Source organism: Syngnathus floridae, chromosome 9, assembly GCF_059516105.1.
Source record: "Syngnathus floridae isolate MCC-2025c chromosome 9, RoL_Sflo_1.0, whole genome shotgun sequence".
Lineage (NCBI taxonomy): Eukaryota > Metazoa > Chordata > Actinopteri > Syngnathiformes > Syngnathidae > Syngnathus > Syngnathus floridae.
Window position 1 is genome coordinate 12,553,633 of NC_142421.1, and position 22,684 is coordinate 12,576,316.

Consider the following 22,684-nt stretch of genomic DNA (forward strand, 5'->3'; position numbering starts at 1 on the left):
AAGTTGCCTGCTATCCTTCTGATGATTTTGTAGGCGCGTGTCTGGACTTGCTCAAGCTCTGCTTGTTGTCTTTCAGAGCAGCCCACCAAGAGCACTGAACTGTACTCCAGACACCTAATGAGAGTGGTGTAGATAGTGATAAGGTAATCTGCAGGTAGCCCGTGTCTCCCCATCACTGTGAGATAGTGCAACCGCTTGGAGGCAGTTTTTATTGCGTTTTCAATGTGTACATCTCCAGTCAAGTTTTGGTCGAGATGGTATCCTAGATACTTTGTAGTTTCCACAACAGGTACCTCCTGGCACCCCAGCATCAGTAGGGGAGGTTGTGGTGGGTTTCGTGCAAAACATATGCAGAGCTCAACCGACTTTTTCCCATTGAGTGTCATTTTATGCTTTGCTGCCCATTCGTTCAGCCTTTGTGCCTCCAGGCACATTGATGAGTCTGACATGATGCTGGATATGGGGATCGCTCTTGACAGCCCAATGTCATCTGCCTATCCAACATCAAGAGTGTCCTCAAAGAAAGCATCCCGGGTGGCCATATAAAGGAGGTAGACATATAGGGAAACTACACCCCCTTGTGGCACCCCAGATGTGACTTCAATCCATGGGCTATAAACCCCACTTGCCACCACTCTTTGTCTCCTCCCTGTTATATTGCTGTGTAGCCAGGCTGCCAGAGATGGGCACAGTTTTAGGTCCAGTATGTTTTGCATCAGGATCCCGTGGGCGATTTTATCGAAGGAGTTGGATATGTCTGCCAACAGTACTCTCACCATTGTTGGTTTGGAGTCAGTTTTAGTGAGCCAGGTGTGCATTGCCCTGACTAAGGCCATTGTAGTACTGTGCTTGGGCAGATATGCATATTGGTTTTTACACATGTCAAGCACTGTGGGGATTAATTTTTTCAACACAAATCTTTCTATTATTTTCCCTACACAAGAGGTTAGTGAGATGGGACGTCAGTCTGATATTGAGCCAGGGTCTTGGCCTTTGGGTATGGGACAGACGTATGACTCTTTCCATATATCAGGGACACCCCTGCAGTTGGCCAGATGTGTAATGACCAGGGCCAGGTCCTCTGCCAGTTCTTCAAAGCGTATGTAAAGGCACCTTTAACATGTTTTAAAAACCACTCAGAATGTCCGATTATATTCACCTGTATCCAAATAATATTATAGAATTTGAAATAAAATTGCATTCGTGAGCCAAACGCAGTCAATTTGTGTGTATATCTCGATCTTTCCTGCCCCTGTCATGAACCGCGCCATTCTGGATCACAGGGTACCGTGACGTAGATGATAGGACTCCCCCCATTGTTTGCCGATTGATAGCGTGAAGATCCATACAATTTCCTGGTGTTTTGTCTCCAATACTTCACATAAGCATAATAGAGACAACGGAGCCCCCCCCAGTTCACCCCCCCCCCCCTCGAAAGTGTCAAGACAGAGCCATGCAATTGCCAAAAGGGAGATTCTTGGGGTATGAAAATGTTACCATTATGTTATTTGAAAAATATAAAAGTTTAGGCTTATAACTATAGGTGTAACTTCGGTAGTAACATACAAAATAAGAATTAGCACACCAAAGTAATAAACGTTCATGGGTTCTCCCAGTCCTAAAAATTAATTTTCCTACTGTTTCCTACCCTATAAGAAAATATGTTCCCGAATATATTATTAAAAGAAATTTTCTTTGCAACTTTCTTAGAATTTATTAAATTGAACACCCAAAACAATATCAGTATATAGCCATTGATTTACTCCTGATCCGGCTGTACCTTCCGTGCCTTCGTTTGGCGATGCTTCAGTTGCTGGGGTACTTCTCACTGGTTCAAATTGGTAGCCTTGTACCCCAAGAAAGAAATCATACTCTTCTTCATTTTTGTCAGAAGGTGAAGAATCATCTGAGGGAGATTCGTCAGACGACATCGCTTCCACTTCTGTATCTGCCTTACATGGGCTAAGTAACTCGGCAACGCTCGGCCTCCTATAATCTACGCCAGTGGTTCTCAAAAAAATTTTCAGTGATGTACCCCCTTTGAAATATTTTTTCAGCCAAGTACCCCCTGACCAGCGCAACACATTTCTGGTTGAAAAGAAAGAGGTACAGTATTGTCCCATCAGTGTTTGATTTATTAAAGTTAAACAACTTTTAGCAATGTGCCTGACAGACACATTTATGTTTCAAACACTGCATATAGAAACAAAAACGATAAACAGTAAACAGTGACCACCAAGAAGGCATAAACCCTTTCAAAACTCAAATACTGTATGCAGAACACTGCTAATTTATATTAATCTTTCTTGTAATAATCTCTTGCAAGGAAATAAAAATATACATAACTAAGAATGTGTTCACAAAAATAAATTAACTTAATTATAAATAAATACTATCTTGTTTACAAAATAAATTGATAACTTCATAATAAATAAAGATTTGCTCATAAAAAAATAATCAACTTTACCTCTTTTGGGATAAAAAAAGAAACTTTTTTTTCTCTTAAAATTGAATTGTTGCATTGAACATTTGATTTTCATTTGACAACCATTGAACAGTCTTGAAGCTTGAATGAGTCTTTTGCACTCATACTACATTTTAGTGAGAAACATGGGCTTGTACCTCAGTTTGTCATCCTTGGTGGCAGGGAGGCAACTGCTGTGATCAAGTTCTTCTCCGGGCTCAGTTTCTTTGCTTTGTTTTGATCACAGTCATTGCAGAGAAGGAGGTCTCACATAAATATGTGGAGGCAAAGAGCAGCAGCCGCTCCAAAGCTTTCTGTCCCAGCTCAGGGTGCACCCAAAACTGTGTGAGAGTGGATGCGCCAAACTTCATCTGCAGGCCACGGTCAGATGCCACTTCCATCAGTTTTTCCTGGTGAGTGACAGGAAGCTTGCTTCTCTTTGCTTCAGACAAGAAAAATGGGTTTCTCACCCAATCCAGCCGTGCAGATTTCTCCTCCATGTCAGCAAATTAGCAATGAAAGCCCTTTATCAAGTTAGCCAAATGTCCCACTATGACTAACTTCACTGGAGCTGTCTCCACATCTTCATTGGAGAGAAAAGCATCCACCTGAGGAAAGTAGGTGAAATCCTCCTGACCACATGCCCTTTTCCACAGCTGTTTTCTTCAGGAAACCACCCACCTTGTCATACAGGTTCAGGATGCTGGTGTCCTTGTCCTGCAGAGACATATTCAGTTCATTCAGTTTGCTGAATATATCTGCCAGATAGCAAAGCTTTGCAAGCCAGTCCGTGTTCTCGAACAAGGTGGCATTGGGAGATCCGTGCTCTGTCAGAAAGGTGTGCACATCAGCTCGTAACTCCAACAGCCTGTTGAGTATCTTCCCTCGAGAGAGCCAGCGCACTTCTGTATGCAGGAGGAGTTGTGTGTGTTCAGCTCCCATGTTTTCACACAGGCGGCGGAACAAACGTGCATTAAGTGGCCTTGACTTGATGAAGTTGATCACTTTGATGCTGTCGTTCAAAACATCATGCAACACGGGGCTCATTTTCTTGGACGCTAACGCTTCCCTGTAAATCACAGTGAGTCCACTTAATGTCGGGATTTTCCTTTTTAATCCGCGCAATGAGCCCTTTCGCACTGCCCGTCATTAATGCAGCTGCATCTGTACAGACGCTGCTGTAGGATTTCCAGCTGATACCATTTTCAGAGAAAAATGCGTGAACGACATTAAAAACGTCCTCTCCGGTTGTTCTCCCCTCCAGACTTTTGCAGTAAAGTATGTGTTCACAAATGTCGTCAGTCTCAATGTATCTCACAAAAGCAACAAGCTGTCCATTTCCACTGACATCTGTGGATTCATCCAGCTGGAGTGAAAAAGAGTCGCCAAGTTTTCCCACAACTTGTTCGACAATGTCTGCACCCATTTTGTCTATTCTGCGGCAAACGGTGTCATTAGACAAAGGCACAGTTTTTAATGTATCCACGGATTTTTTTGTCTAGCATAATTTCGGCCAATACAACAGCGGCGGGGAGCAGCAGCTCTTCAGCTATGGTGAACGTTTTTTTTGGGGTTTAGCTACGAGCAAAGAAACTGCATAAGAAGCTTCCAGGGCTTTGGCTGATGTTGTGGAGGCTTTTCGCATTGTGTCTTGGGATGACTTGAAGTCAGAAAGTTTCCTCCTGATGAACTCCGGTGGCTTGCCAACATGGCATCCGTGTTTTGTGGTGAGATGCCGCTGGAGATGCGCCGGCTTCATGCTAGCGTTGGCTAATTTCTCCCCGCAAAAAAAGCACAGCGTTTTGGGTGGGTTACAACTTGTGGACGTAAATCCCATCAAACAATAGTCTTCCATGTACTGTCTCCTTGTTACAGTGCGTCGTCAAGGCAACCGCAGGTGACTGCTATTGGTTTGTGGAGAGTCTGTTTTTTAAGGACTAAAATTGAATACTGAATATAAAACATACATTACTAAAATTGAATACTGAATATAAAACATACATTTGTATTTCATCAAACTTTTTAGAACTAATTCTCAAGACAATCAGGCTTGCTGTTTTTTAGTTTTTTTTTTAATACCGGTATATATTTTTTTTAAATCTCACGTACCCCCTGGAATACCTCCTTGTACCCCCAGGGGTACACGTACCCCCATTTGAGAATAAGAATAAAATACATTTTGATTCCAACATAAGGAGGAGAAAGACTCACAGATAAAACTGATGTTTTCAGGGAGGACGCGAGGAGTCAACGGTGGTTCCTAACTACAAGATGAGCGATCAAACAGGAAAACGAGAGGGAAGTCTGTCCGCCGCCCATCTATCTCCTGCACATAGTATGAGATTTGAGACATGATGTGCCATCTGTCACACCTTAGCCCCAGTTGTTCCACTAAGTGTCGGTTGTCTTGGTTTCTGTCTGTGTGCTCGCCCCTCCCTTCCTGTGTGCCCATGATGAGTTTGATTATTCCCACCTGCCTCTTGTTACCTGTCGTGTATATAAGTCCTGTCTGCCCCTCACTCCCTGTCGGATCATTGTTGTGTGTTCAAGTCATGATGTCTTTTTGGTTCCTGTTCCTGTCATTGGTAATGTCACCCTGTCTTTTTGTTTCATGTCTTTTGGTCCCTAACCCTAACCCTAACCCTGGTCTCGTTGCTAGGTTTTGTTAAGTCATGTCAGTTGCCGAGTCTGTTAGTTTACGTTCTTCAATAAACCCTGGTCCAAGCTGCACTTGGTCGCCCTGCTCCATTTCCATATTATTCTAAGCCACATTGAACTTTGACACTGGAATGACAATGGCAACTGAGACAAATGTCAGAAAAAATGAACTGTTGAACCGATATGAGGCATATTCAATGAGGTCAACAGGCAAGGCCAATTTAGCATAATGCTAACGTTAGCACAAGTCAGTTGGGCAGTGGCAGCAGGAGGACTTAAAGTTAACAGAACAGTTCATAGGACCATCTGTGTCACTCGAAATTATTAAATTCATGAACATCTTCATCCTCTGTGTCACGTGTGTTCGCGTCGTGCTGGAAGTGACGTCATGCAGCCTGATAACTGTGAATTTGGTCACAGCCGGTGTCCCCTTTTTGCAAGATCAGTTCTCTTGCTAGCAATGAGGCTTCAACACCTACCGCTAATCAAAAATTCAAACACACTACTATCAAACAAGGTTAGCAGATGTAGCTGTCTGTCAGACCATAGTGGGAATTTAACTCACACCCTCTGATTTACAATTCTAGTGCTCTTATTACTAAGCTACGCGGCCTTGCTTGGAAAAACGGTGTTAACATTTTAGAAGATGACCTAAAAGAAACTCTTGAAAATGTAGTCAAACCAGGACTCTAGGCCAGAGATTTTCAACCAGTGTGCACACATTTGTGTGCCATGAGAAACTATAAAATTTCCCTTAACATCCCAAAAGACAACTCATCACACAACTGCTGGTCACCAGTACTATGGACAAGATACGTGTAATTACACCCTCAACTATTATAAATTCAGCTTGCACAGCAAATGTTAAGTATATTATCAGGACACGGTGAGAATTTAACTCACCACCCCTTGTTTACTAGACCAGTAGCCTAAGTACTGAGCTACAAGGCCTGTTCTATGGCAGTGAAGGAATGGGGTCGAAATACAAAAAGTCCTGCCTAGCTACAAAAACAGATATGCTCAAACCTCATTGAATAAAGTACATAAGCAGAAAAGTATATTCACATATTAAATCAATAAAAGAAACACTTTAAGCATATAACTATACCTACACACCAAATCAATAAAGACATAACTAGACATTTTTGATAAGTGGTAATGAGAAATGATAATGAGGTTTTTATGACTTTATGATCTGATATACGTATATTTCTGAGCAATTTGAAATAACAAATGTCTTTTGATATTGCCTAAATAGCTTAATGACCCTTAAGGAACTTTGTAATGCATGCCTGATGTTTTTCTCTAAATCATGGACACGGCCAGAGTCGTCTTGACCGTTCAGTACTTGATTGTATCCTATGTTTTGACTAATGCTAGATGCCAGTTTTTGATTACTACTGAACGCTCTGCACAGAGGGAAATATTTTGCCTAACAAAGAAAAGATACGGTTGGAAGCATGATTAAACTAAGAATATAATGACGTAAGCAAAGACATGACGTATCAAAAGAACAAACTTTACATAGTCAGGGAACAGCAATAGATTAATGATGTCACAGCCAAAAGCTAACATAATTTCGTACAAAATGACAAAATTGAAAGAATGAGGTACGACAGTGTACGTCCAAGATTGGAGAAGAATGTTCACAGGAAGGTCACGTGGGGATAAAACCAGCAGGTGCCAGAGGGAGCCAGCCAAGGACTCGGCCAAAGATGATCGCCAAGGTCGAAAGATGGGATGGAAGACAACAGCCCCCACGCACACACACACACCGAATCGCCCATAACCAGCACCCACTCCCATGGCGAACTTGCCCCACCCCAAAGACTCATCACCCATCAATCTCGGCCCACAATGTGCAACTTAATATAAGCTGATCAAAGAACCTTGAACATTGCCTTTTCTGAATGGAGACTTTCCGCTCTTTAAAGGCCCAGCGCTGTATTGTACTTTCCTGAAGACAGAGCTTTCTGAACAAGAATTGTGATTGAACTCAGCCAACCTGTGTCAGTCTAATTTGTGCTTCAGTGTCTTAGCATTTTCCTAAATCTGAAGAAATCAAACGACCACGCAGTGAGTAAATTGGATAACAGGTGATTGGCAATGGCTTTTGCCGTGAGGCGCAGATAACGCGCTCCCTAAATTGTGGACAAAATCCAACAAGTTACTAATAAACTATCAACTATTCATGTACAATATTGCAAAATTTAATCAGGATGTGTCATAAACGTTTAACTCCCATGCTACTATTCTGCGAGCAAGCAAAGCTAGATAGCTTGGCCAAGTTTGGGAACCAGTTAGTGTGCTCGAACCTCATAGCTGGTTGACGCGCTGGTCTTGGAAAGCAGGATCGAGTCCTGATTTTTATTCTCCTATATGTACAAGTTTGAATGTGACAACAGCCAGGAATAGCCTTGCCTAACGGGCAAAAGGACAAGGTGTGTCCTTTCATCAAAGAAGATGTGGCCAAAGATTCTCTCAGAAGGGACATTTAAAAACACATGCAAGAACACACACAGGTGAGAAACCTTTTTCCTGCTCAGTTTGTGGCCAAAGTTTCTCTCTGTACAGTCACTTAAAAATAAACACAAGAACACACACAGGTGAGAAACCTTTTTTCTGCTCAGTTTGTGGACAAAATTTCTCTCAGAACAGTCACTTAAAAATAAAAACAAGAACACACACTGGTGAGAAACCTTCTTCCTGCTCAGTTCCTGGCCCATGATTGTTAGGGTTGACAAATTATCTTGATCGTACGATTATGTTGGAATGTAGACTATATTGATTAACCAGTTGCTGAGGAGAACAAACTTCTTCTGTTTGTTCCCACAACATCGTAAACAAAGTGCTAAGACTGCTGCACTGGTTGACCAGCTGCAGAGGAAGCAAGTTGTTCTGTTTCCCCCCAACATCATAAAACACCCCCTGCTCTGATTTGACCAGATGTCGGGGGTTCACCAAACCTGTCCACTCTCAAACCCCCCCCCCCCCCACCCTGTTTTCTCTCAATAAATATGCCCTTACAAGAGGTCTAAGTCAGACTGCCTTCAAGCATCACTTTACAACACAGTGTGCAGATGTCTTTCTCTGCTTGCAGGCGTAACATGGCCAAAATGTCTCACGTGTGGTTCTTGCAAAGAAATTAGCGTGAGCAACACTCTAACAAATATTCTCTCAGAACGGTGACTTAAAAACACACACAAAATCCCACACTGGTGAGAACCCTTTTTCCTGCTTCAATTTGTGGCCAAAGAATCTCTCAGGAGGTACACTCAAAAACACATGCAAGAACACACACAGGTGAAAAACCTTGTCCTTGTTCAGTTTGTGGCCAACGATTCTCAGAGAATGGAAGCTTAAAAAGACACAAAATAACCCACACTGGTGAGAAAAACCTTTTTCCTGCTCAGTTTGTGGTCAAAGATTCTCAGAGAAGGGACAGTTCAAAACACAGAAGAACACACACAAGTGAGAAGCTTTTTTCCTGTTCAATTTGTGGCCAAATATTCTCTCAGAAGGTAAACTTAAAATCACATGCAAGAACACACACAGGTGAAAAACCTTTTTTCTGCTCACTTTATGGCCAAAGATTCTCTCTGAAGAGAAACTTCAAAATCCACTATTAGTTGGACCCCACAAGCGGTGTCCAAATATGCAAGGCCTGGAAGTGTTCTATCTGACTTGGCCCACAATAGCCCGAACAAGATGTCTCCCAGGTCTCTTAGCTGGCTCGTATCTTTGTTTGTTAGCCTTGGAAACTCCCCTATCTTTTTTAGCAGTGCGTCCTCAATTGCTTCTGAGGAACCATGACACTCTTCAAGCTGTTCCCAAATCATCTTTACACCTCCAGCAGGTACTGCATGAATCCTTTACGCCTGCTATGCAGATCTTGGACCTAGCCACCTTGTTAGTAGGTCTAACTTCTCTTTTTCTGATAAATATAAGTCTTATAGCCCAGGGGTCCCCAACCCCCGGTCCGCGAACCGGTACCGGTCTGTGGGTCACTTGGTACTGGGCTGCCAAGCCGCACAGAAAAAAAAAAAATATATATTTTTTTTTAATCGACGATCAATTAATTTAGGTCAAGATGCTCGTCCTGGTCACCTAGCATGTTTCCCCAGACGAGCCCGCAAAGCTAGCAAAAATGAGTAAAAATTTAGTTTGAAAAATATAAAAGAATTGGCGAATCTCTCCAAATTACATCCGTCGGTTCAGGTCAAGACGCTCGTCTCGGTCACGTGTCATGTCACCTCAGTCGAGCCCGCGAAGCAAGCAAATATGAGCAAGAAACAGAGATGTTTGGAAAGCTTCTTCGGAAAGGGAAAAAAGCCCAATGAGAAGACGGAAGAAGAAGAGGCTACGACTTCTAAGAAAAGGAAAGCTGCATTTAAAAGAACATTTCTGGAGTCCTACTTAAAATATGAATTTATCGCCACAGGTGACTCTGACACGCCAAGCCCACTCTGCATAATATGTGGCGACAGGCTAGCTAACGAGGCAATGAAGCCTTCAAAACTGCTTCGGCACATGGAGACCAAGTATCCTGCATTAAAAGACAAACCTTAACCACTTCGGGTGTCATTGTCTCCGATTACGCCTAGATGGGACCGGCTTGTTTCCGAGAAACAAGCTCAGTGCTCCCATTAATTCAACGTAATGGTGAGTTTTATTTTTATGTCATTTATACTTGTTTTTATGCCAGTAGTATCATTTTATTTCATCGTATTTATGTATGTATTATAAATGCGTTATTTATTTATATAAATGTATTATTTATTTATAGAAAGACCGGTCCGCGAAAATATTTGACACGTAACCGGTCCGTGGCGCAAAAAAAGGTTGGGGACCACTGTTATAGCCAATAAAGCCAATAAATGATGCTTTCCATGCCCAATAATTTTCCGGTTTGTCATCAAATTCCAGTAAACCAGCGCTGACGAGTTCTTTGCGGATGAAGTATTTGGCAAAGTCCTGTGCTCCGTTTGCTTTGACTGAGTTTCTGTTTGCAGGTTGGAAAGCTTGGGCTAATGGTTTGAAGGCATAGGTGTTGGTTGGACCTTTGTTTACTTCTGGTTCTTGTTTAATGTCTTCCATTCTTGGTGGCGACACATGTGACGTTGTAGTTGAGGGTTTGAGCAACTTGTATTGTTGTTCCACCTATGCACTTGTACCTCGTACTGTATTGGAAGTCTCTGGCTTGACGAGCGGTTTCATGCTCAGCTCCCCGCTTTTACGTTGTACTTCTTCGTACGCTGTAACCTCAGCTTCTGCGGGAGCTACTTCTTTTTTACATTTCGAAATGTGAAGACAGGCGTCCAATTCGGCCTTTTGTCTCATGAGGTTGGCTTCCTTCTCGGTCAAGGCAAGCTGGGACTAAGCTGATTTGGAGTCGGCTCTTGTAGGTGAGTAATTCGATGATGCTTGTGAGCACCTGCTAGACGAAGGCAGCTGTTTGTGGCACAATGGCTGTCCTCCAGGATACAGTTGGTCTGTGGCTGCGTCGGCGACTGGCGGTCCGAGTCGATCTCCAGCACAAAGACCGCTTCATCTTCGATCCACTGTTCATAAACCTTCAGGTGGTTCTTTCCTGAGCGTAGACTCATGTGTGACATGAGCCTGCTGATTATACTTGTCTTTTCACTGTACTGTCCTTACGCCATGTGACTGGGTGCTGCTAGACAGCCAGCGAATCAATACAGAAAAACTTCACTCTCAAGGCTTGCTTTTCTTGATCACAAAGTTTTCCTTCCATCAAGGATATGGCAACGCAAAGGGAACACATGTCAACACTTACACACAATTGCTTCAGTTTGCTTGCTTTATTTCTGGTTTCAGTTGTATGAGTGAGATGAGATGGAATTAAATGCACTGAAATTGAATGGAGCGAAACAAAACGGCAACTGTAACAAAGAGAAGAAAAATGCATAGAGTATTAACTTCTAAACATGACAGACTTGCTCATAGCACGAAGTCTACGAAAGCCGCTTGCGCAATACACACGAGATAAACATGAAGTGAACATGAGGTAGATTCACACACACCGGCAGCTGGCGAAGACACACATTTCACACTAAAATTGCTATATGAAGCTTGCTTTAGTAATATTTACTTTTGACTCGCAGCCCTGCGTGAAGAATCGCTGTTGTGATGCCACTTCAGCTTGGAGCTGCTTCACTTTATCAGCACGGTCACTCTCTATTAGCTTGTCGTATGTGTTAGCATGTTTAGTCTGATAGTGTCACTTTAGGTTGAAATCCTTCAACAAATTATCTTACAAATTACAAATGAACACAATTGCCTTGATTTTCAGTTAGGAAGTATCAAAATTCCCATTTCTCTTGAAAGCGACGGTGTCACGCCTCGTCCCTGGTCATTTTATTATATGTGGGTTGTCATGGTTTCTGTCCGTCTGTGTACTCGCCCCTCCCTTCCTGTGTCAACTCACAATCAATGTACTAATCACAGTCACCTGCCTCTCATTAGCTGTCTAAGTCCTGTCTGCGTGTTACTCCCCTGTCGGATCGTTGATGTCGTTCATGTTTCTTGTTTCTTTTGGTTCCTGTCTTTGCCTGTTCTGTTTTGGTTAGCCAGTCTGTCGGTCGGTCCGTTGAGTTATGTCAGTTTGCCGGTTCTGTTAGTTTGTTCCCCTTACCCTCTCTTCCAACTACCTTTTCTCTTCAATTAACCCTGGTCCAAGCTTCATTTGGTTGCCCTGCTCTATTCCGATCCGTGACAGACGGCCCTCAATGTCAATTTTCCTCGTTTTCTTTGTAGTCGCCATGGCAGAAATGAGCGGAGAGGGGTGATGCTGCCACCTTTTGGTAATAGGAGGAATCACAGTTTCAAGTTTCATGATTTTTTTTTTTTTATTCAGTTGGACAGTGCAGGGGGGCCATACATAATATATTATTAGACCGAAGCTGTGGGCCGTATGAAATCTGAGGCCAATGTATGACGTCATGGAAAAAAACTGGTACGTGACCAAGCAGGCATAGTACCCACGAACTGGACTGGTATAAAAGGTTCGTTCGGACAAAGAGCATCGCTCTCTCTCGTCCGGTGGGCTTTCCCCCTCAGGGGTATGGCCCCTGCGGCTACTGGCGTGGGTCGAGAACGCCGATTAGACAAAGATAGATTTCATTCTTTCTGAGATTAACCCAAGGTCCGTTAAAATGAATTTATACTATTGAAGGAATGGGGTCGAAATACAAAAAGTCCTACCTAGCTACAAAAACAGATATGCTCAAACCTCATTGAATAAAGTACATAAGCAGAAAAGTATATTCACATATTAAATCAATAAAAGAAACACTTTAAGCTTATAATTATACCTACACACCAAATCAATAAAGAAGACATAACTAGACATTTTTGATAAATGGTAATGAGAAAGGTTTTTATAACTTTATGATCTGATATATATTTCTGAGCACTTTGAAATAACAAATGACTTTTGATATATTGCCTAAATAGCTTAATGACCCTTAAGGAACTGTGTAATGCATGCCTGATGTTTTTTCTCTAAATCATGGACACGGCCAGAGTCGTCTTGACCGTTCAGTACTTGATTGTATCTTATGTTTTGACTAATGCTAGACACCAGTTTTTGATTACTACTGAACGCTCTGCACAGAGGGAAATATTTTGCCTAACAAAGAAAAGATACGGTTGGAAGCATGATTAAACTAAGAAGAAGCAAAGACATGAAGTATCAAAAGAACAGCAATAGATTAATGATGTCACAGCCAAAAGGTAACATAATTTCGTACAAAATGACAAAATTGAAAGAATGAGGTACGGCAGTGTATGTCCAAGATTGGAGAAGAATGTTCACAGGAAGGTCACGTGGGGATAAAACCAGCAGGTGCCAGAGGGAGCCAGCCAAGGACTCGGCCAAAGATGAGCGCCAAGGCCGAAAGACGGGATGGAAGACAACAGCCCCCCCCCACACACACACCGAATCGCCCATAACCAGCACCCACTCCCGTGGCGAACTTGCCCCACCCCAAAGACTCATCACCCATCAAACTCGGCCCACACTGGCATGTGCTGCTGATATAAGCTAACCAAAGAACCTTGAACGTTTCCTTTTCTGAATGGAGACTTTCCGCTCTTGAAGGGCCCAGCGCTGTATTGTACTTTCCTGAAAACAGAGCTGTCTGAACAAGAATTGTGATTGAACTCAACCAACCTGTGTAACTCTAATTTGTGCTTCAGTGTCTTAGCATTTTCCTAAATCTGAAGAAATCAAACTAGCACGCAGTGAGTACATTGGATAACAGGTGATTGGCAATGGCTTTTGGTCCGTTCTACTCGGTCGCTCAAGCAGCGAGCCGACCAACTTGTTTATTCGAAAGAGAATCGAATTAATAAAAGTGTGACAATAATAGCATTTAAGAAGAAAATTAATGCACTTTACATTATTAATTCTAACTTCTTATATGTAGATCTAGCACTTAATTGTCGGAGTGCTTCACCCCACTCGATTACTTTAAAAAGAATAATAACTTTCTTAAAACGAATCAAAATGTCTTACTCTATTTAGATTTGCCCAGTAATTAATTTGGAAGGCAAGTCTATTTTTCGATTGTGTCCTGTTTAACTTTTGACGCGGCCCGACAGAATTAGGAACTGGGCCGCGCCCGACGGACAATCAAAATACTTTTATCCTTCACCAACTAAAATAATCAAATTTAACCACTGTCGTTATTTTATTTAGAGGAAGTAACTTTTCAAACGAATTAACATTTAACCAAATTCACTCTTCCCTTAAATATTTACGAAAGTTATTTAATTCTCTAACATGTTCGGAGTTACTTTTTACGCGGCCCGTGAAAAGGGGAAACGGGCCTGCGCCCTTCAAATAATTAAATTACTTTCAGTTCTACACCAAACCAATAATCCGATTTAAACACTTCCGTTAATTTATTCAGGCGAAGCAAACTTTCAAACGGATTAAAATTCACTCGTGTCTCAAATAATTACGAAAGTTATTTAATTCTCTAAAATTGTCTGATGTTACTTTTATTTATTACGGTCCTATGTTATACCATAATAACCCCCCGCACATTAATCTAATTGTCAAATCAACCCCAAACAATCAATTGCACATTCAGTACAGATGAACGAAGTAGATGAATATACAAAACACATTTATTGAAGAAACATGAAATAGAATTACAAATCTCAATTACTCCAGAAACCGAACAATTTCACTCACTGATACCCGTGTTAATAAAATCATTCAATCCCAGAACAATTCGATTGCAAAACACAGTTCATGAAAGAGGGAAAAAGTAGATACCAGCTGGGTGCTATTTTTGGTGGAAGCAAAGTCGAGTGATCAATTCGAAAGTTATTTAATTCTCTAAAATTGTCTGATGTTACTTTTATTTATTACGGTCCTATGTTATACCATAATAACCCCCCGCACATTAATCTAATTGTCAAATCAACCCCAAACAATCGATTGCACATTCAGTACAGATCAGCGCACAACGAAGTAGATGAATATACAAAACACATTTATTGAAGAAACATGAAATAGAATTACAAATCTCAATTACTCCAGAAACCGAACAATTTCACTCACTGATACCCGTGTTAATAAAATCATTCAATCCCAGAACAATTCGATTGCAAAACACAGTTCATGAAAGAGGGAAAAAGTAGATACCAGCTGGGTGCTATTTTTGGTGGAAGCAAAGTCAAGTGATCAATTCGATCTTACTTCTAAAATCCAAATCAGAGAAACAGGCTGGCCTCGAGGGGACCGGCGACCCGATGGCTATTCCCCCCCTCGCTAAAATACAGAAAAGTTGTTCCCTTCACCTAGTTCCTCATGCAAAGTTGTCCAGTCCAATTCTTTGGAGTAAATGCAAGTTAATTCACCAGCGATCCTGCGTCTCACACAAAGATCCCGGGACTTTGGAAAAAATCTTGAAACTCCCTCGGGCTTCTTCACGTATGAGCGCTCTTTGGGGGGAAAAAGCCCCGTAGCTGCCCCTGCAGGACTTTTTATAGACTTGTCTGATACCTATATCCTCTCTATAGGGTAAGACCGCCTAGTTTCCCACGCCCTTATAGGATTTGGTCAGTTTTTTTCCCCACGCTCCTATAGGGTAAGACTTGGTCAGTTTTCCCACGCTCGTACACCTGCTGCCTTTCAGCAGCTGTTTCCGCCCTGACCACGCATTACTTTCCACCAAATGTACAGCTAGCCCCTGGTAAAACCTTTCACTTCCTCTTTTCTTCACTTCCTGTTTCATGAGAATAACTTTTTAAAGTTACGCTTCAATTAACTCTGAAATAAAAATCCAAACCTTTGATCTATTGCTTTAAACAATTTATGTCACGCCACTATTCTCATGGTGACGGGTCCCTTGATCGAATTGACTAACAATATTGCTTTAAGCTGTTACAGAATACATTTTTAGCCAAGCAAAGAAATCAAAAAGTAAAAATCACATTTGTGCTTCTCCAAACAATTTGTGTCACGCCACTATTCTCATAGTGACGGGTCCCTTGATCGAATTGACTAACAATATTGCTTTAAGCTGTTACAGAATACATTTTTAGCCAAGCAAAGAAATCAAAAAGTAAAAATCACATTTGTGCTTCTCCAAACAATTTATGTCACTATTCTCATAGTGATGGGTCCCTTGATCGAATTGACTTACAATATTGCTTTAAGCTGTTACAGAATACATTTTTAGCCAAGCAAAGAAATCAAAAAGTAAAAATCACATTTGTGCGTCCATGCGTGACTCACAATCCGACACCGTGTTCCTGTTTTATTTCTATTTTAACTAGCTTAGCTTATTTTGGCCCCTTTTTGGTCTCATGTTTCGGTCTGGCGCCATCTTTTGGACAAATTTGGAATTTCAGCTCTGCCAATTTATTCCTGTGAACAATCCATATTTTACCATTTGCACCATCTCTTCCCCCAATGTTACATGACATTATTTTAGCAAGATAATGCCAAGCCACATTCTACACGTGTTACAACAGCATGGCTTCGAAGTAAAAGAGTCCAGGTTCTCCCCTGGCCCGCTTGCAGTCCAGACCTGTCTCCCATTGAAAATGTGTGGCGCATTATGAAACGTAAAATACGACAGGGAAGACCCCGGACTGTTGAACAACTGAAGCGGTTCATCAAGCAAGAATGGGAAAGAATTCCGAATGACAAGCTAAGAGAATTAGTCTCCTCTCTTCCAAAACGTTTATTGAGTGTTATTAAAAGGGATGGTGATGTAACGAAGTGGTAATCATGCCCTTTCCCAACTTCTACTGCATGTGTTGCAGCCATGAAATTCTAAGTTAATTATTATTTGAAAAATAAAAAAGTTTATGAGTTTGAGGATTAAATATGTTGTCTTTGAAGTGTATCCAATTGAATATAGGTTGAAATTTATTTTCAAATCATTGTATTTTGATTTTATTTACATTTTGCACAATTTCTCAACTTCAACCGAATCCGGTTTGTACATCCATTTATCTTTTTTCTTTAGTAGGGTTGCAAGGGGCAGGCTCACTGAATCAGTGGGCAGCCAATTGCAAGGCACTTATTGAAAAATCAAAACCCACATTCACATTCTAACCCAAGGCCAATTTACACACGTTCTTTGAATTGTGGGAGGACACCAACATACAGTGGCAAGCATTTGGTTTTCCGGGAAGAGCTCTCACACTCGTGCATGGGAGTACTGTATTTTCTGGACTATAAGCCGCCACTTTTTGCACAAGCTTTGAACCCTGCATTTTGTATGATTTGTAAATATGTATGGAGATTAAACATTAAAACACCCCGAGCTTATTGTCCCGTGCTGCTAATATATAAACAAAACCATACTTTCCCCTAATTTTATCTGGCGTGGCTTTTATTCGGCTGCGGTTTTTAGTCCAGAAACGGTATTCATGCATCTGCGGCCTTACGGACTTGGCTGGTGTGATTCACATTCGAATTAATCCTTGAGTGGCGCTATCAGGTTGCAAATGACGGCGATGCTCCAGGAATTCCCCAGGACCCTCTGGCGCTGCAGGCGGCCCATATTGTTCACATCCGTATACTGTTTGGGGAAGCCAAAAATCTGCTCCATTTCACTACACCACAGTTGCCGTTCATGATGACCGGAAGTCTCAATTTCCCTTGAATCATGGAGTTTGTCTTTGTTGTGATGGTTCGCACCTTGTCCAGCTTTACTCCACGGCCAACTTCTAAACAATCCTGAAGATTCACTTTTTGATCCAGGGATGCGCCCACCGACCTATTCTTGCCTGGAAGGTTTCCTCAGAAGTAGCGAGCTCAATGTGCGGGGCTGACAGTCACACAGGATTGACAGTCACAAACAGGATTGCACTTCAGGAATCTGCAGATGTCCGTATTGCCTCTGCTGGACATGAACACCACATTTTCAAAGAGCCAGAAGAAAGGCCGGTCGTCATCCTCCTTCGACTTCAGCAGCGTCAAAATGTGGTAGAATTCAAGGAAGAGCCTTCCGGTGCCCTCAAACAATCCTTTCCGTAGGAGATTGACCATGGAGAGGTCTTTGCAAGGACTTCCTCCAATCAGCAGGTCAAAAGGGCCCCATTCAGCAAGGTGTTTCCTTGTGATGGTGCAGACGTCACTGACGTATTCAATCTTGCCAGCGTGCTTGATCATACCCACCACAATGGAATCCTCACAAATCTCTGACGCAATGTAGCGTTCCACCTTGAAGCCAAGGTCCTTGAGCACCAGGTATCTTGTTGCGATACCGTCAAAGAGTGACAGAACCTTCAAGGGCTTGTGTCTATCTGCAGCGATGGCCGGGTAATATGTATGAGGCTCAAACTCCATGGTGCTGTTGGCAAAGAAGTCTTGGACCTTGACGCTCCAGTCTGGCCTGAGTTTGAGCTTACCCTCACTGTGCGTTGGCTGGCAAATGTAGCAGCTCCACGGACCAATATCTTTCAGCTCACAAAAGGTTACCTCTCCCACCAGGATCTCCACGCACTCCTTACAGAAACATGACCTCTGACCCGCCACAGTACGACTGGTGGCCATCTTCATCGTAGCGATGTAGTGTTTCTGTGAAGTTTCTCTTGCATTTGAAACAAAGACCACCTTCAAAGAATGGGTGCTGCAACAACCACATCAGGCAAGCCAAACAATCTTCGATTTTTGTGCCTTTGTCTCGAAGCCTCTCAATTAAAGTGTCCCTTGTGAAAGTGTAGTTGCAGGGGCTTGCTCGACTCTTAAAAGCATGTTTCCTTTTCACAGGCAGCTGGTAGTCAGTGTTAGCAGAGTTATTTAAATAAAATAAGTAATACTGTGGAGACAGAGAAAATGACAGCCGTCACACAACTCACTTTGGTTTGCCAGTGCCCAATTAACACATTGGTAACACCTGGATTTTATAAAGAACATTTGTCAAACAGAAATAGTAAAAGCAGTACTTCCTGTGTAGAATCCTTCAAAATAAAACTCTCAATATACAGAGCACATATACTAACAACCCCACTTGCTCTTATATTGGTAAATACATGCAAACTAGAAATACAATGATTTTTCTCAAAGTAATGCATACACATTTCATAAACATAAATACCTCAAAATTCATCATATGATAGAAACACATTCCATAAACAGATTTCTACTCTCCAAACACAAATGCCACAAAATTCATCAATTTAGACTTTGTTGGAGATTTTGTCATGATATCAGCCACCATATGTTCTGTTGAACAGTAGTCCAGCATTACTTTGCCATCGTTAACAGTTGATCTTACAAAATGGTACTTTATGTCAACATGTTTACATCGTTGTCTTTGTACAGGATTTTTAGCTAAGGCTATGGCTCCTTGATTGTCTTCATAAACCTTTGGCTGCTTCTAATGACCCATCAATACCATCTAACAGTTGGACTAAATACAGACATTCTTGTACAGTTGAAGCCAAGGCCATGTATTCAGCTTCACACGTTGAAAGAGCTACTGTTGCTTGTCTTTTGGTTTTCCATGAAATTAAGGGACCAAATTGGCTCAAGCTAACACAATAACCTGACGTACTACATCTGTCAGTATCATGTTCAGCCCAGTTTGCATCACTGAATGCTTCCAACCCAAGTGGTTCACCATCACTCTTTTTGTAACACAACATCTTTTCCTTTGTGCCCTCAGTACATGTTTTACTGTAGCCCATTGTTCTATAGTTGGTTTGGAAAGGTATTGGGAAAGTTTTCTCACTACAAAGCTTAGATCTGGTCTGGTACATGTTGATAAATAGATTAAGCTGCCAACGGCCTCTATATTTCTTCAGATCACTCAGGGTTTCTGCGTTTTCAGAATAGTTAAGCTTAGGTTCACATGGTGTTGCTCGTGGCTTACAATCTTGCATATCAAATCTGTCAAGTATTTTGTCAACATATCTTTTCTGTGACATTACAGTGATCAGTTTGATGAAAATCAATACTCAGAAAGTTGTTCAGTTTACCTAAGTCTTTCATTTTGAATTTAGCTGTGAGCATTTCTTTTACATTCTTCATCACATTGTCATCACTGGCAACAATAATCAGGTCATCGACCCATATCACAATGACCACTTTTTGATTTTCTGTTTCTTTAGTGTACACAGCTGGATTCTGAAAAAACACATTGTCACACAAGAAATCATGTAACATTTCGTTCCAGTTTCTACCTGATTGTTTAAGCCAGACAGTGATTTTCCCAGTTTACACACCAACATTTCACCTTTGTCAGATGTGACTTCATAACCTTCTGGTTGTGTAATATAAATCTCAAACTCAATTGGAGCATGAAGGTAAGTGGTTTTGACATCCATCTGATGTAAAATCAGGTTTTCTTGTGCCGCTTTTTGCATTAACACTCGTACACTTGTCAGATTGGCGGTGGGTGAAAAAGTCTCATCATAAGCTACACCCTGCTTTTAACTGTATCTTTTGGCTCCATAACGTGCCTTAAATTTGTTGGACCCGTCTGCATTGGTTTTAAGAGCATAAACCTATCTACCCCCCACTGCTTTCTTACCCTCTGGCATTGTAGTCTCGGTAAATGTGTTGTTGTCATTAAGTGATTCCATTTCTTCACTCATGGCACTAGACCAGCCATGTCCAAAGTCCGGCCCACGGGCCAATTCCGGCCCCCGGTCAGATTTCACACGGCCCGCAGCTATGGACTTATAATGTATTATTTATGGCCCACCTGCACTGTCAAATCGAAAACAAAAAATCATGAAACGTGAAACTATAATTCATCCTATTACCAAAAGTTGTCAGCACCACCCCTCTCCGCTCATTTCTGCCATGGCGACTGCAAAGAAAACGAGTCAAGTTGACATTGAAGGCCGTCGCTTTCAAGAGAAATGGGAATTACAATACTTCTTCACTGAAAATCAAGGCAATTGTGTTTGTCTAATTTGTAAAGAGACAGTTGTCTTGTTTAAGGATTTCAACCTAAAGAGACACTAGAGCAGTGGTTCTTAACCTGGGTTCGATTGAACCGTAGGGGTTCGGTGAGTCGGCTTCAGGGATTCGGCAGAGCTGGTATGTCATTGCCCCGCCCCGGCCCCGTCCCCCCGTCCGCGGATGGTCGAACACACCGGTAGCAACCCCCCCGCCGCCCGCGGAGGGCCGAACACACCGGTAGTCCCCCTGTCCGCGGATGGCTGAACACACCGGTAGTAATTTGAAAAGTGGACTCATCAGACCCCAAAACACTTTTTCATTGTTCATCAGTCCATTTTACATGAACTCGGGGCCAGAGAACCCGGCGGCCTTTCTGGATGTTGTTCATAAATGCCTTGCGTTGCAAAATTCGTCCCCTGCTGAGCCATCGGATTTCTGTGTGTAGTAGCAGGTCACCATATTCAGATGACAGCTCCTCCAAAAGTACCGTAATTGCCGGACTATAAACCGCACCGGATTATAAGCCGCACCAGCTAAAATTCAGGGATATTTCAGTTTTTTTCTTACATAAGCCGCACCGGACTATAACACGCACGTGCACACGAGTTTTTTTTTACAAAGAAAGACAGTACATAGAAAGCCTTTTTAACGTTTTAATAACATACTTGAACATGTCTTTCTAAACATTGCCTGTGACGCAGCAGTAGTACCGCAGCAACGCGGAAGTGTGCACGCGAGTTATTAGCAAAGAATGACTGGACACAGAAAGTTATTTTAAAGCTTTAATAACATACCTTAACATTTCTTTCCAAACACTGCCTGTGACGCGGCAGTAATACCGCAGCAACACGGAAGTAACACAGCACTAATAGGGTTTGATTAAATAAAACATACCGGTAAAAGTCACTGAGACGCAGCGGTAACACAGCAGCAACACGGTAGCACAGCACTAACAGGGCTGGTTAAAAAAAAACATACCAGTACAAGTAAAAAAAGAGCCGTCTTCATCTTCCTCCTGTGCACTGAAACCATCCAAGTCTTCCTCCTTAGTGTCCGATTGGAATAGCGTTAGATATCCTTCGCCTCACACTTTCTCAGTCTCTCTTTCGTCGTCGCTTTTATGCATTTCTTCGAGTGTGATGCGGGTCTGTTCATGCTAATCTTATTCATGCACGAAGCGCTAAATTACATTAAACTAGCGAGTGACACGTATAGCTTAAAAGCGGCATCATATGGATTTCTTTTGTCCCCAATAATGACGTTTGTGTATAAAAGCTTCCTTTCAGTAATGTCCGTCTTGATCTCGTTCTGTCTCTTCTTTGTGTGAGTGCGAGTGTGGGTGTGTGCGTGATGCGCGAGACGATCAAAACACAAACTAGCACGTCTTTTTCGGCACATTATCTCTTCTTCGTCTGTCTCGCTCTTGCTTGCTGCTAGAGCGCCCCCTGGAGGCCGGAGGCCGTAAAAACCCATAAGTACGCCGTGCCGCCATTTAAGCCTCAGGGTTCAAAGTAACCTTCTGAATAAAATGCATTAAAAGTTCACATTCATTACAACTTGTTTTTGGTGAGCAAAATGTCAGAAGAATTGAATTTAAATGCTGATTGATTGGGTTTTAATACAATGCAGATGGTCCAAACAGCGCCACTGCTTTGTGTAATCTCTGAGTCACATGGCAGAGTAAGAGAAAGGGTTTAGAGCACAGGTGTCAAACTCAAGGCCCGGGGGCCAGATACGGCCCGACTCAGTCTGACTGTTAGTATATGTGCTCTGTATATTGAGAGTTTTATTTTGAAGGATGCTACACAGAAAGTACTGCTTTTACTATTTCTGTTTGACAAATGTTCTTAATAAAATCCAAGTGTTACCAATGTGTTAATTCGGCACTGGCAAACCAAAGTGAGTTGTGTGACGGTCCTCATTTTCTCTGTCTTCACAGTATGACTTATTTTATTTAAATAACTCTGCTAACAGGTTATGGGCCCAGGATATGAAGTGGCCGTCTATGTGATAACTTTGTAGAGAGGCAACGCGCGTGAGTGTTGACGTGCGACATGATGACCACGTAAGCTGAGTCAAGCCGCTGCTGGTCCCGGCTGGTTTTCGACGGTGCCAAGAAGAATTATGAACTGTGGGAGATGAAGTTCTTGGGGCAC

General features: G+C 42.1%; 1 pseudogene; it reads right to left on the reverse strand.

The window, feature by feature from the left end:
• Positions 1-17,205: 17,205 nt before the first annotated feature.
• LOC148393586 (DNA (cytosine-5)-methyltransferase 3C pseudogene) lies at positions 17,206-20,161 on the reverse strand (annotated as a pseudogene).
• Between the last annotated feature and the right edge of the window lie 2,523 nt (positions 20,162-22,684).